Source organism: Meles meles, chromosome 1, assembly GCF_922984935.1.
Source record: "Meles meles chromosome 1, mMelMel3.1 paternal haplotype, whole genome shotgun sequence".
Taxonomy (NCBI): Eukaryota; Metazoa; Chordata; class Mammalia; order Carnivora; family Mustelidae; genus Meles; species Meles meles.
The window spans coordinates 68,576,482-68,592,447 of record NC_060066.1 but is presented as its reverse complement, the minus strand read 5'-3'; the positions used below and the strand labels follow the sequence as shown (position 1 = coordinate 68,592,447).

At 39.1% G+C, this 15,966-nt stretch overlaps 1 pseudogene; it reads right to left on the bottom strand.

Moving 5' to 3' along the window:
* Positions 1-10,708: 10,708 nt before the first annotated feature.
* Positions 10,709-12,365, bottom strand: LOC123945858 (annotated as a pseudogene).
* Positions 12,366-15,966: the final 3,601 nt, after the last annotated feature.

Genomic DNA, 15,966 nt, shown 5'->3' with positions numbered 1-15,966 from the left:
AGAGCAGAAAGTTTATCTGAAGAAATAACAGCTGAAAGCTTCCTGAGTATGGGGAAGGAAATAGATATCCAGATCATGGAGGCACAGAGGGCCACCAACAAAATCAACAAAAGGAGGTCCACACCAAGACGCATAGTAATTGAAATAACAAAAAGTACTGATAAAGAGAGAATATTTAAAGCTGCAAGAGAAACCAGTTACAGACAAGAAAATCCCATAAGGCTATCAGCTGATTTTTCAGCAGAAATTTTATAAACCAGAAGAAAGTGGCATCATATATTCAGGGAATGACAGGGAAAGAACCTGCAATCAAAAATACTTTATCCAGCAAGGCTATCATTCAGAATAAAAGGAGAAATAAAGAGTTAAAGGAACTCATCACCACTAAGGCCACTCTATAAGGAATGTTAAAGGGGACCCTTAGAGTAAAAAGGAAAGACCAAAAGTAAGAATAAGAAAAGTAGGAAGGAAAAAAAAATAAAATAAAATTAAGTGTATCTGTAATTATCAGTGAAAGGATTTATCAATTAAAAGAATGTAAAATATGGGGCACCTGGGTGGCTCAGTGGATTAAGCCGCTGCCTTCGGCTCAGGTCATGATCTCAGGGTCCTGGGATCAAGCCCCGCAACCGGCTCTCTGCTCCACAGGGAGCCTGTTTCCTCCTCTCTCTCTGCCTGCCTCTCTGCCTACTTGTGATCTCTCTCTCTGTCAAATAAATAAATAAATAAATAAAAAAGGATGTAAAATATGACACCATATACCTAAAATTTGGGGGGTGGGGAAAAAAGTAAAGAATGGGTTCAATCTTAAGAGACCATCAACTTAATATAGACTGCTGTATGCATGAGATGTTAGGTACAAACCTAATGGTAATTGAGAATCAAAATTAGTAATATATATGCAAAAAATAATGTGAAAAGAACTAAATAAATCACAAAACAAAGCCAGAAAACTGTGAGAGAAGAGAGCAAGAGAAGAATGGAAGAGAGAACTACACAAACAACCATAAAACAAGTAACAAAATGGCAGTAAGTACATACCTATCAATAATTACTTTGAATTTAATAAACTAAATGATCCAATCAAAAGACATAGGGTGATGGCATGGATAAGAAAGGAAAAAACCATTGATATACTGCCCACAAGAGTCTCATTTCTGAGCACATGCAGACTGACAGTGAGAGAAGGGAAAGTATTTATTATGCAAATAGAAATGAAATAAAAGCCAGGATAGCAAAACTTACATCAGGCAAAACAGACTTTAAAACAAAGATTGTAACAAGAGACAAAGAAGGACACTATATAATCATAAAGGGAACAAATCCAACGAGGAGCTCTAACAATTGTAAATATTTACGTAGCCAACATGTGAGAACCCAAATACATAAAGCAGCTAATAACACACTTAAAGGAAGTAATCCACACCAATACAATACTAGGGGAGTTTAACACTCCATTTACATCAATGGATAGATCATCTAAATAGAAAATCAACAAGGAAACATAGCTTTGAATGACACATAGAACTAGAGGATTTAACATATATATTCAAGACATTGCATCTTAAAAACAGCAGAATACACATTCTTTCAGGTGCGCATATTATACTCCCTAGAAGAGATGACATGTTAGGCCATAAAACAAGTCTCAACAAATTATAAAAGACTAGAATTTTACCATGCATCTTTTGACCACACCATTATGACACTAGAAATCAAGCACAAGTAAAAATCTGGAAAGAATGCAAATATACAGAGGCTTAATAACATGCTACTAAACAATGAGTGGGTCAACCAAGACATCAAAGAGGAAATTAAAAAAAATACATGGAGACAGATGAAAATGAAAGCACAATGATCCAAATTCTTTGATGTTACAAAAGATGTTCTGAGAGGGAAGATGATAGCAGTACAGGCATACCTCCAGAAGCAAGAAAAATTAAATAAATAAACAAACAAACAAAAAACTCACCTTACACCTAAAGGATCTAGAAAAAGGACAAACAAAATCCAAATCAGTAGAAAGGAGGAAATAATAAAGATTAAAGCAGAAATAAACAATATAGAAACTTCAAAAACCAATAGAAGAGATCAATGATACCAGTAGATAAACAAATTTGAAATGAACAATGAGAAATAACAGCTAATGTCATGGAAACACAAAGGATTATATGGGATTACTATGAAAAGTTATATTCAATAAATTGGGAAACCTAAAGAAAAGGATAAATCTTTGGAAGCATATAACCTCCTGAACTGGAACCAGAAGGAAGTGGAAAATTTGAACAGACCGATTTCCAGCAATGAAATTGAATAAAGAGAAATCAACAAAAAATCCAATTTATAATTGCCCCCTAAACTATAAAATATCTAGGAATAAACTTAAGCAAGGAGGTAAAAGACCTGTACTCTGAAAACTATAAACAGTGATGAAAAAAATTGAAAACACCAAGGAAAAATCATTCCGTGTTCATAGATTGGGAGAAATCCAATATTGTTAAAATGTCCACACTACCCAAAGTAATCTACAGATTTAAAACAGTTTCTACCAAAATACCAACAACATTCTTTTAAAAGATTTTATTTATTTGAGAGAGAGAGATAGAGAGAAAGCACAAATGGTAGGGGAGGGTAGAGGGACAAAAAGACTCCCTGCTGAGCAGGGAGCACAATACAGGATAGATCCCAGGACCCTGGGATCATGACTGAGCCGAAGGCAGACATTTAGCCAACTGAGCCATCCAGGCCCCCCAACAACATTGTTTACAGAACTAGAAAAAACAATCCTAAAATTTGTTGGGAACCACAACAGACCTGGAACAGCCAAAGAAATTATGAAAAAGTCAAATAAAACTGGAGGTATCATGATTGCAGATGTCAAGCTATATTACAAAGCTATAGTCATCAAGACAGTATGGTACTGACACAAAAATAGACCTATGGAACAGATTAGAAATCCCCCAAATAAATACTTGGTTATATGCTCAATTAATCTTCAACAAAGGAGGCAAGACATTGCCATGGGGAAAAGTTTCAACAAATGGTTTTGAGAAAACTGGACAGCTACATGCAAAAGAATAAAAGTGGACCCCTTTCTTACACCATATACAAAAATACTTTTAAAAATAGATTAAAGACCTAAATGCAAAACTTGAAACCATAAAAATCCTATAGTAAACATGGGCAGCAACCTTTTCAACATTGGCCATAACAACTTTTTTCCAGATATGTCTCCTGGGGAAAGGGACACAAAAGCAAAAATAAACTATTGGGACTATATCAAAATAAAAAGCTTCTGCACAGTGAAGTAAACAATCAATAAAACTAAAAGGCAACCTAGTGAATGGGAGCAGGTATTTGGAAATGACCTATTTGATAAAGGATTAGTATTCAAAATATATAAAGAACTTATAAGGCTCAATGCTCAAAAACCAAATATTCCAATTTATAAATGGGCTGAAGACATGAACAGGCATTTCTCCACAGAAGACACTCAGAAGGCCAACAGACACATGAAAAAAATGTTCATTATCATCTACTCTCAAGGAAATGCAAATTAAAACTACAATGAGATATCAACTCATACTTGTCAGAATGGCTAACATCAAAAACATAAAAAATAAGTGTTGGTGAAGATGGGGAGAAAAAGGAAACCTCGTGCACCCTTGGTGAGAATGTAAACTGGTACAGTCACTGGGGAAAACAGAATGAAGTTTTCTCAAAAAAATTAAAAATAGAACTATTATATAATCCAGTAATCCCACTCCTGGGTATTTTCCCCAAAGAATATGAAAATACTACTTGGCTAAGATATGTGTACCCTATGTTTATGGCAGCATTATTTATTATATCTAAATTATGGAAGCAATCCAAGTATTCATCAATAGATGAACGGCTAAAGAAGTGGGAGAATATATATGTGTGTGTGTATATATATATAGATATAGATATAGATTACATTATGTATCTATATCTATATATTACATTATATATCTATATATATAATATAATACTCAGCCATAAAAAGAATGAAATCTTGCCACTTACAACAACATGAAGGAATCTAAAAAGTAAAATGTTAAGTGAAATAAGTCAGAGAAAGACAAATACATGAATTCATTTGTATGTAGAGTTTAAGAAATGAAACAAATGATCAAAGAAAATGAGACAAACCAAAAAAAAAATGACTTTTAATATAGAACAAACTGAAGGTTACCAGAAGGAAGGTGGGTGGAGGATGGGTGGAATTGGTGACCAGGACTAAGAGTACAGTTATCACGATGAGCACTGAGTAATGCATAGAATTGTTAAGTCATTTTATTATACACCTGAAACTAATATAACACTGTATGTTAAATATACTGGAATTCTTTAAAATGTAATTTTAAAAACCAACTATGATTAATATGCTAAGGGCTCCAGTACATAAATTAGACAGCATACAAGAACAGAGAGGCAGAGAGATGGAAATCCTAAGGAAAAAAACAATGCCAAAGATAGTAACAGTGCCAGAAACAAAGAGTGACTTTTTGGGCTCATTAACAGACTGGACATGCAAAAGATCTTGGAGCTTGAGGATGTATAAATAAAAACCTCTAAGAGTAAAAAATATGGGAATAAAGAATGAAAAACTGAACAGAATATCCAAGAATGTGGGACAACTATAAAAGATGTAACATATGTGCAATGGGAATACCAAAGGATAAGAGAGAAAGGAGTAGAAATGAAACTGAAGCAATAATGACTGAGAACTTCTCCAAATTAATGTCACACATCAAACTGCATATCCAGGAAGCTTAGAAAACAAGCAGGATAAATACAAACCCAAAGCAAAACAAACCAAACAAAAAAACCTCATACACATGGCAACCACTAAAAATAGCTAAAAGAAAATATAGTTAATATGTTAAGAAAAAGAGATAACTTGGAACAAAAGAAAAATGCTTAATTAAAAACAACACGATGGAATACTATGCAGCCATCAAAAGAAATGAAATCTTGCCATTTGCGACGACGTGGATGGAACTAGAGCGTATCATGCTTAGTGAAATAAGTCAATCGGAGAAAGACAACTATCATATGATCTCCCTGATATGAGGACATGGAGAAGCAACATGGGGGGGTAGGGGGATAGGAGAAGAATAAATGAAACAAGATGGGATTGGGAGGGAGACAAACCATAAATGACTCTTAATCTCACAAAACAAACTGGGGGTTGCTGGGGGGAGGTGGGATTGGGAGAGGGGGAGCGGGCTATGGACATTGGGGAGGGGAGGCGAACCATAAGAGACTATGGACTCTGAAAAACAACCTGAGGGTTTTGAAGGGTCAGGGGTGGGAGGTTGGGGGAACAGGTGGTGGGTGATGGGGAGGGCACGTTTTGCATGGAGCACTGGGTGTTGTGCAAAAAGAATGAATACTGTTACGCTGAAAAAATTAATAAAAAGGGAAAAAAAAAAAGAATACAAGAAATATAAAAAAAAAACAAAAAAAAACAACATGACAGAAAAAGAGGGGAAGACAAAAATAGAAAAAATTGGGGTGACAGATAGAAAATAGTAACATGATAAATATTAATACAATTATGTCAGTAATCACCTTGAATGTCAATCATCTAAATATGACAGTAAAAAAATCATCAGAATGGATTAAAAAAAACCCAACTCTATGTAGTCTGTAAGAAAACAACTTTATTTATTTACTTATTTATCTTAAAAAATTTTTAGGTATTTATTTGACGGAGAGAGACACAGCGAGAGAGGGAACACAAGCAGGGGGAGTGGGAGAGGGAGAAGCAGGCCTCCTGCTGAGCAGAGAGCCCCATGCAGGGCTGGATCCCAAGACCCCAGGACCACGACCTGAACAGAAGGCAGATACCCAACCACTGAGCCACCCAGGGGCCTGTGGCTCAGTGGATTAAGCTGCTGCCTTCGGCTCGGGTCATGATCTCAGGGTCCTGGGATCAAGCCCCGCATTGGGCTCTCTGCTCCGCAGGGAGCCTGCTTCCTCCTCTCTCTCTGCCTGCCTCTCTGCCTACTTGTGATCTTTCTCTCTGTCAAATAAATAAATAAAATCTTAAAAAAAAAAAGAAAACAACTTTAAAACATAAAGACATACATAAATTAAAAGTAAGTTAATAAAGAAATATTTAATGCTAATATTGATCAGAAGGAAATGAAGATTATAATACTAATATTAGACTGAACAAACATGGAAGCAAGGGAAGTCAGTCTCCAAGGAAACATAACAGTTCTTAGTGTGTGTGAACTTAATAAACAATCATCAAAATATATGAGGCCAAAATTTATGAGGCAAAAACTGGTAGAAGTACTAAGAGAAATAGATGAATACATTATTTATATTTGGAGACTTCAGCACCCCTTTATCAGAAATGGATAGATCTAGCAGGCAGAAAATCAGTAAGGACACAAATGAAATCAACATTGCTATTAATCACCTGGCTATAATGGACATCCATAGACTATTTCATCTAACAGCAGACAGACATTCTTCTCAAGCTCATATGGAACATTAATCGAGATAGACCACATGCTGGACCAAATACAAACCATGACCAAATGGGATTTATTACAGGTATGCAAGATTGGTTTACCATCTGAAAATCAATTAATGTAATACTTCACAGCAACAGGCTAAATAAAATCACATGATCATATCAAATCATATCAATAGATGCAAAAAAAAGTATTTGACAAAATCCAATACCCATTCATGATAAAAACTCCCTGTAAACTAGGAATAGAGGGGAATTTCCTCAACCTGGTAAAGAATATCTATTAAAAAAACTCTACAGCTAACATTATACTTAATGATGAGAAAATAGAAGCTTTCCCATTAAGATCAGGAATAAAGCAGGGATGTCTCTCTCACCATTCTTTTTCAATACTGCACTAGAAGTATTAGCTAATGCAGTATAATAATGAAAGGAAATTAAAAGTATATAGACAGGGAAGGAAGAAATAAAAATGTCTTGTTTGGCATTATTATCTATGTAAAAAATCCAAATGAATCCATAAAAATATTCTGGAACTAATAAATGATTATTGTAAGGTTTTAAGATATAATATTGATGTACATAAGTCAATAGCTTTCCTATATACCAGCAGCAATTAACAGGTGAAATTTGAAACTGAAAATGTAACATCATTTACATTAGAAATGTCAAAAATGAAATATTTAGATATAAATGTATGAAAAGTACAAATTCTACATGAAGAAACAAAAAAATCTGATGAATCAAAGATGAAATAAAATTAATTTCTGGTCTATCTATGAAAGATATTTTTGAGAGAATGAAGAAAGAAACTATAGATTTAGAGAAAATATTTATAAAAGATATACCTGATAAAGAGCTATTATTCAAAATATATAAAGAACTCTTTTTTTAAAAAATCTTAAAACTCAAGAGGATAATAACCAAAAAAAAAAAAAAAAAAGGCACCTGGGTGGCTCAGTGGATTAAGTCTGCCTTCGGCTCAGGTCATGATCTCCGGGTCCTGGGATTGGGATTGAGTTCCATATCTGGCTCTCTGCTCAGCAGGGAGCCTGCTTCCTCCTCTCTCTCTCTCTGCCTGCCTTTCTGCCTACTTGTGATCTCTCTCTGTCAAATAAATAAATAAAATCTTTAAAAAGAAAAAAAAAGGAGAGAGACTGAAAATAAACCAATGATCTTAACAGACACCTCACCAAAGAAAAGATATAAATGGCAAATAAACATGAAAAAAAAATGCTGCACATCATATGTCATCAGAAAATGTGAATTATAACAATAAGATACCACTATACACCTATTAGAAAGGCCAAAATCTGGGACATTGACAACAGCAAAGGCTGGCAAGGCTGTGGAGCAACAGGAATTCTCATTTATTCTGGTGGGAATACAAAACAGTGGATTCACTTTGAATGACTATTTGGTGTGTTTTTTTTTTTCTTTCAAGCTGAACATACTCTTCCCACACAACCTAGTCATTACATTACTTGATATTTACTCAAAGCATTCGGAAACTTATACCCCCACAACCCTGTTCTTAAATGTTTAGAGCAACATTATTCATAATTACCAAAACTTAGAAGCAACTAAGATGTTCTTTAGTGGGTGAATGGAGAAACTATGATACATCTAAACCATGGAATATTGTTCAGCACTATAAAGAAATGACTTATCAAGCTATGAAAAGTCACAGAGGAAAGTTAAACGCGTATTACTAAGTGAAAAAAGCCAATATGAAAAAACTATACACTGTATGATTGTAAAGATATTCTGGATAAAGCAAAATTATGGAGACAGTAAAAAAAGATCAGTGGTTGCCAGGAGTTGGGGGACAGATGAATAGGTGAATTACCAGGATTTTAGGGTAGTGAAACAATGCTGTATGATACTACAGTAGTAAATATATATCATTATACATTTGTCCAAACCCCCAGAACATACACCAAGAGTGAACCCTATTGTAAACTGTGGACTTTGGGTGGTAATGATCTGGGGTCCTCAGTTATAACCAATGTACTAATCTGGGTGGGGGGATGTTGATAATGTGGGGAGGGCAAGGAGTAGAAAGGAAATCTCTGTACCTTTCTCTCATATTTGCTTTAAACCTAAAACTGCTCTAAAAATAGTCTTTAAAAAAATTAAGAATGGCTCATATAATTGAAACACTGACTAAATGGGTCCACAACACGTTATTTTCTTTTTTGTTTGTTTTTTTTTTTTGTTTTTGTTTTGGGTTTTTTTCCCAAAAATTTTATTGGGGGGAAACTACAAAACATTTACAATACAATGTTTACAGTCACAATTTGTAGTGAACTGATTCCCCAAAATATATTACAACTCAAGTTGACGTATCTTGTTACATTCAAAAACCTACTTCTGTCAAAGTAGTCCTGAGTACATACATACATACTGCTCCAACCGTACCTACGTACAAACTAAAGCTACTGCTCATTCATCCACTGTCCAGGAAAGCATTCCTGCCTTTCTACACACGGGAAAAAAAAATATACAAGTTTTGGAATTTTATGTAATTAAAACAAGGCATATTCATGTACTACACCATTCTTAGTACTAAGAGGTGGCCTCTTTAGATCTATATAAGAAAGTGGTAAATATCTTCTCCTTTTGTGCAGTTGAACCCATCCTACATTCAAATTCTCTCAAGCACTGAGAGAAAAATACTTTTTTGGTTGAGGAAGATTTAAGGCAAGTTCTGGCCCTTTCCAAAGGCACTGTGAGACTAACCCCCCACCTCATTATTGCTACATGTCTTTAAACGCAGAGTATGTCACAGTAGAATTGGTGGGATAAACAAAAAACAAAATTTTGCTTCTTGCTAATTTAAAAAGCTGGAATGACAAAAAGCATGCCACATTTAAGCCTGCTTGCAAAGTATGTGGTCAACTTTTTTTTCTTTAAAGTTGGATGGGCTACACCCATTATACATTCTAAGAAAACTCATAAGATATTCCTCAAACTACTTCCACAGCATCAGGATAGATTTCTGTAAAGAAATCATGCAATCTTTCAAAACAAGGAAAGAAATTAATGAAATAAATATTACATACAATCTCTTAAATTAAGATTTTTTTACTCATTTACAATAAAATAACCAAGTGAAGTTACAAAAGGCATATATTACTGTGAAAAGAACATACACTCCACATTTTGGCGATTAATAATGGCAATCATAATTTAACATAATAAAAGAATATATATCTATTGCTTTTCATCATACTTGATAAATACAGTATGAACAAAAATTTCAGTGTATACTTTTCACAAAATAATAAATAGGTTAAATAGTTTTTTTCATATTGAGTTGGGGTGCAGTGGTGTGAATCAACTCAAAACAGCTAAAAATTCAGCAGTTATTCCCCCAAATGATTAGGAACTAAGCTCTGCCCAAGGCTTCCAGAAAGAGCAGAGAAAATGGTTCTAAAATTAAACATCCACTAAGTGATGGCAAAAAAACAGTAACCAGTAGGAAACTTTGGAATGCACGTTTGTTTTTGTTTTTTTTTCCAGACATAAAGAATTTTGTGTCAAACAAAAACCTGTGGAGCGGAGGACTACAATCAAGGCATATTCCTGATAGAATATTGGATTCCAGAAGCTTAGAGGTTTAGCAAGGTGGTGGCTGGCTGTTTGTTTACACTGGTCTGAAGACAAACGACAATTAAGAACTTCTCTCACATAAGAGTTCCCACATCTGGACTGTAACTAATGCTTTTCAAGTGAAGATACGGAATGGTGGTTGGTAGCTGCTGGTGCTGGGTTGATTTTTTTTCCCCCCAAAGTCCCAAACTCTTAGGAGACCTAAAAAAGTTTTAAGTGTTTGGTATCTTGTTCTGTTCGCATCACACCTACCCTGTTGTGAGTATTTTGTTCATCAATACAAAAGTTCATTGCCTTTTTTTTTTTTGCTCAACAAGAATGAAACTTCATAATAATAATAAAAATAATAAATAAAAAAAAAGAGAGAAAACCGAAAGGGGAGGGGTGGGGCCCCTCCCGGCACACAAGTTCGAGTCCAAGTGCTCGGTGGGGCCCGCAGACTCTGCTCATGGCCTGTCACCCCCCACTCCAGCGTCCCTCCCTGCCCGTAACAAGGACTCCAGGTGGCAGGGGCGCCCTCCAACAACCGACAGAACAGCCTTCCCCCTTCCTCCTCCTCCTCGCTGGAGCCCTCTTGCCTCAATCGTCAGAGATGGGCAGGCGGCGGCCAGGGTCGAGGCTGGGGGACTCGGAGCCGCTGAGACTGCCCGAGCTGAGTGAGCCGCTCAAGTATCTGTCAGGGTCCGACAGCGAGTCCGGGGTGCTAGGGGACGCGTCGAAGACGGGCAAATCAGACAGGCGGCGCGGCAGCTGGAAGTTGAAGGGCGGCGAGGGCGGCGCGGTGGCACTGGCAGGGAGGGGCGCGCTGGGCGGCGCCGGGGGCTGCACGGGGGTACCAGGCCCTGCTGCTGCTGCTGCTGGCTGGCTGCGATAATAGGCAGCGGCCACGGAGGCGAAGTTGTGGGTCTGGATGCCAAGCGGCGTGATGAAGCTGCTCAGTTCCGGGCCAAACGCAAAGGCGTTGTTAGCGCACGAGGCGGACCGGCAGGCTGCGCACCGAGCGCCGGGTGCCAGCAGGTCCTCCGCGCCCCCTGTGCGGTACAGCAATGCCGCCGAGGGCCGCAGCCGCCGCCGAGGCACAGCAAGTCCGAGCGCCTGAGGGCGTGGAGGCTGCGGAGGCGCATGAGCAGGACAGAGCGGAAGAGGAGCAGGACGAAGCGGCAGAGGAGCAGGAGGAGGCTGAGGAGCAAGAGGGTGGCGGCGGCGGTGCGCGACGTGGGCTGTTGAGCAGCAGCGGCGACTCGAGGCCCCCCGGGGACTGGTAGTGGCCCGACGGAAAGCCTGAGAAGCTGAGGCTGTGATGCAGCTTGGGCAGCGGCTTCCGGGGGAAGCCGAGGTGCAGCGCGTCCCGCACGCTTAAGGCGCGCAGGTCCCCAGAGGCGCCCCCAGACGGCGCTGGCCGCCGCTCGTCTGCGTTGTGGATGAAGTGGCAGCGCGGCCAGTAGAGGCAGAAGCTGATGGTGTAGAAGGTGTGGCACAACTCGGTCTTGTACTTGCAGTGCCGGGTCAGGCTGGGTAGCTCCTGGAAGCAGTGCGCGAACTGGCACTTCTCGCTGTAGTTGCACGTGCAGCTCTCCTGGAAGGGCCGGCACAGCTCAGTCTTGTGGAGCATCGAGTTAATCTGGGAGCCGCCACCCCTGTGCTGCTGCTGCTGCTGGTGCTGCTGCGCTGGTGCTGCTGCTGGTGCTGGTGCTGGTGCTGGTGCTGCTGCTGCTGCTGCTGCTGCTGCTAGTGCAAGAGGTGCTGGTGCAAGAGGTGCTGGCTGTGCTTGCCCTTGCTGAAGGAGCGGTACTGAAATTTGTTCTCCTTGTTAAGCAGGGCCGTGCCTCCGCCCCCTGACAACTCCTTGAAGGTCCTGTAGGAGGCGGGGCCGCCCGCCGCCCAGCTGCCATAGTTGCTGCGGTTAGCCCCGCCCAGGAACTTGGGCGAGCAGCTGCTGGGCGGAGAAAGCAGGTCGTGAAGCCCGAGCTAGGGGCAGCGGCCACGGGGGTCCCCACCGGCTTCTTGTCCAGCATGTTCAGATTGAGATTGGCCAGGGATTTCTCCGTCTTGCACAGGAAGTCGATATCGTAGAAGGCAGACAGAAGTGTCATCGACATGTTTCTGGATCTTGTAATGGTCGGAGTTGCAGGCACGGAGGTCCGGAGGAGCCCTCCGGGCGGCAAGGCCGGCTGGAGCTACGACGAAGAACGGGTGACCGGCGGGGGAGGGACCGAAAGTTTGCCGGGGGACGAGACAAGAGGGAAAGGGAAGCAGCGCGGCCTGATTTGAGGGTGCCCGGGGGTGCGGAGTGGGGGGAAAGAGGAGAGAGAAAAAAGAGCGCTCCTCCACTCCCCGGGGATGCTCGGCCCGCCCCCCACCACCAACCCCTGCGCGGAGCCGGCGACAGTTCCCAGACTGCTGGACCACAGCACGTTATTTTCATTTGTCATTTCATTTGTTTTCATTAACTTTAATCTAAATAAATGAGTTGGTGCCTAAAAATAAATGTCACACCACAAGGAAAACTGGTGTGAATCTTACCAGAGCTGCCGTTATGTGAAGCTCTTAGTATTTGGTTTAGAAGTTGGAAGCAAGGTAATATGGAAGGTAGAAATTCATTTAATTGATATTTATTGAGAACTAAGTTTGTGTTGGACACTGTACTAAGCTTTGAAATCAGCAGTAAATAAGGAAGATATAGTTCCTGCTCTCATGGATCATAAGTAATATATATTCAGTAGACCTATTTTCCCTTTTCTTAGAATGAAGAGTAGGGCAAATGATGGAATGAGGGCTTTAAACTAAGTCATAGAGAGTACTCTACCACAGTTTTCTAATTAAAGTATAAATGAATAACCTTAAGCAACCAAAATAGGAATCTGAACTTTAAAAATGATGATTTGACTCCAATTTTAACCAAAATTGTGAGTCAGAATAATCCCATAGGATATTTTCAATAATTAATGGCTCTGATGCTCATTAGGGTATCTTCCTTTTCCTTCTCCCCCTACTATCATTTCCCCTTATTAAAAAGAAAGTAAAACGAAACCAAAAATCTCTCAACAAATATTAGTAGTCAACATCTTAATTATTGGCTTGATTTTCAGCTTTCAAAAACTCAGTGATGTGTGATTATAAAAATCTCAGACCCCATAGTCCTGAGCAGTTGCCAGTTTGCATCACTAAAGACTCCTTATTGCCTCAGCAAGTGTCCATCCAAGTCATTCAGCACCAGGCCAATGGTAAAGAATCTGTCTTTTAATTCCACCTCTGATTTCCAGCAGATTCAAAGTTTCCTGAAACCCATTAAAACCCCAGAAGGGGGCACCTGGGTGGCTCAGTGGGTTAAAGCCTCTGCCTTCAGCTCAGGTCATGATCCCAGGGTCCTGGGATCAAGACCCACATCGGGCTCTCTGCTCAGTGGAGAGCCTGCTTCCTCCTCTCTTTCTCTCTCTGCCTGCCTCTCTGCCTACTTGTGATCTATATCTGTCAAATTAAAAAAAAAAAAATCTTTAAAACCCCAGAAGGATAGGCTCATGCATGGAGTGCTCCTTCCTGCTGTTAATCTCAGTACCAGAAAAGACATGTTGCCAGCAGTGGAATATCAAGCAGGAGATTTCTGGAGAATCAGTCTAATATTACTCCATATTTACCACTCCTTCCCTGGAATTGAAAATGTCTGGATTCCTGGGGGAAGACACTGTTACTCAGAACTTTGAAACTCAGGTCAGGGTCAACAGATATGGACTGCACCATTCCCCAAACAAAAGGAATATTAAGCCCTAAAGTCAAATCTCATACCGTGCTCATATTTAATATCACTTCACTTAAAGTGGAGCACAGATTTACACCTTTGAGCTGTCTCCCAACTCCACTTCGTATTCTTATATAGTTTGTACACTCTGCTTCCTCAATCAAAGTCTCTCCCCATGCTTGGACCACCAACTATTACTCTATGTAATTAGTAGATATACCCTTGCCCTCAACTTCCACCTTAAATGTTCCCAATTTAGATGGTATTGCAATCCCAAAGAGCAAATGTGAGCACCCTGAGATATTGGGCCACGAGTAGTTTCACTGGGAGAAGGACGCTTCTGATCCCCTGTACTCCTGGAAAATGAAGCAGCAGTTAGATTCACCTAGAAGCCACACAAGTTCGACTGCCTGCTAGACACTTCAGTCTTGCACACTGACTGACTCACAGGAATACTTAAGTGTCTGGGCAGCTTTATGCCTGTTTTGGTAGGATGATTTTTGGATTCGGTTTCAGGATAACATAATATTATGAAATAAAATGGAAATCTTGTCATACTAGTAAATTTATAAAACTAGGATAGATTTTTCTAAAGTCATATTCGCTTTTATTATAATAATCTATCCTCATATTTAAAAATAATGTCAATTATTATTAAAATATTATGTGATTCTATAGCTTATTGACACAGAAACGTAAGCCCTCAGACAACTTACAGCCCTCATACAGTAGTCATTTCAAGTCAACCAGGTGAGTTGAAGCTTACAGGTTTCTGTGACTCTTGAAATGAATTCATCAAGAAATTTACATTTCATTCTCTGGGTTTCCCTATTGTAATTTTGTGCATAGAAATCAAACGACTTGGTTATCTAGAAGCCCCAGAATATGCCGATCTCAATTTTTTGAGATAATGACCGAAACAAAACATTTAAAACCCTTTTTGAGACTTCTAGACTCATTGAGAATATATGTATGGATCCTTGCAAATTTTAAGAACCTTTCCATAGTTTATTTCTGCACAATCAAGAGCTCCATCTATCCTTGTCAGGATTGAGAGATTCCCATAACATGCCAGACTGATCCACAATCTTGATTGGATGCATGTTCTTACAAATCTTTTACAATTACCAGCTATAAACTTTACTGAAAGGTCTTTTTTCTGGCAGGATATGCTACTATTTAAAACATTACATAAAATACTGCTGCCTTTTTCTGATATTTAGCAATCCTACTCCCACCATCTATGTTAATCTTTGTTACATTATAATTATAGTTAAAATATAATAAAATCCAGTCAAAAATTAACACTAAATAAATCAAAATCCGGGCAAGGTTTTCAAAATGGAAGTTGATAATCTGGCTATAAAATTTGTATGATATTGGGAGGGAGACAAACCATAAATGACTCTTAATCTCACAAAACAAACTGGGGGTTGCTGGGGGGAGGTGGGGTTGGGAGAGGGGTAGGGGGTTATGGACATTGGGGAGGGTATGTGCTATTGTGAGTGCTGTGAAGTGTGTAAACCTGGCGATTCACAGACCTGTACCCCTGGGGATAAAAATACATTATATATTTATTAAAAAAAAATTGGAAGGGGAGGCGAACCATAAGAGACTATGGACTCTGAAAAACAACCTGAGGGTTTTGAAGGGTCAGGGGTGGGAGGTTGGGGGAACAGGTGGTGGGTAATGGGGAGGGCACGTTTTGCATGGAGCACTGGGTGTTGTGAAAAAACAATGAATACTGTTACGTGGAAAAAATAAATAAATTAAAAAAAAATTGTATGATATGCAAAAGGCCAAGAAATGGCATTCTTAGAGAAGAATTAAATAAGAGAAAGTATTATACAGATACCAAAACTTAATATAAAGCTATAAGAAGACAGTAAGAGTGAAACAAGAATAGAAAATAAACCAATAGAAAAGAAGTGTCCAAAAACAGACCCACGCATAAAAGGACACATCATCTATACAAAGGAAGTACTAAAGATTAGTGATAAAAATTAGTGTTGGTGCTAGGTCAATTATACAACCATATGTAAAAGGTAAATCTTGATATCTGTCTTATACCACCTACAAAAATCTATTCCTGAAAGAATTA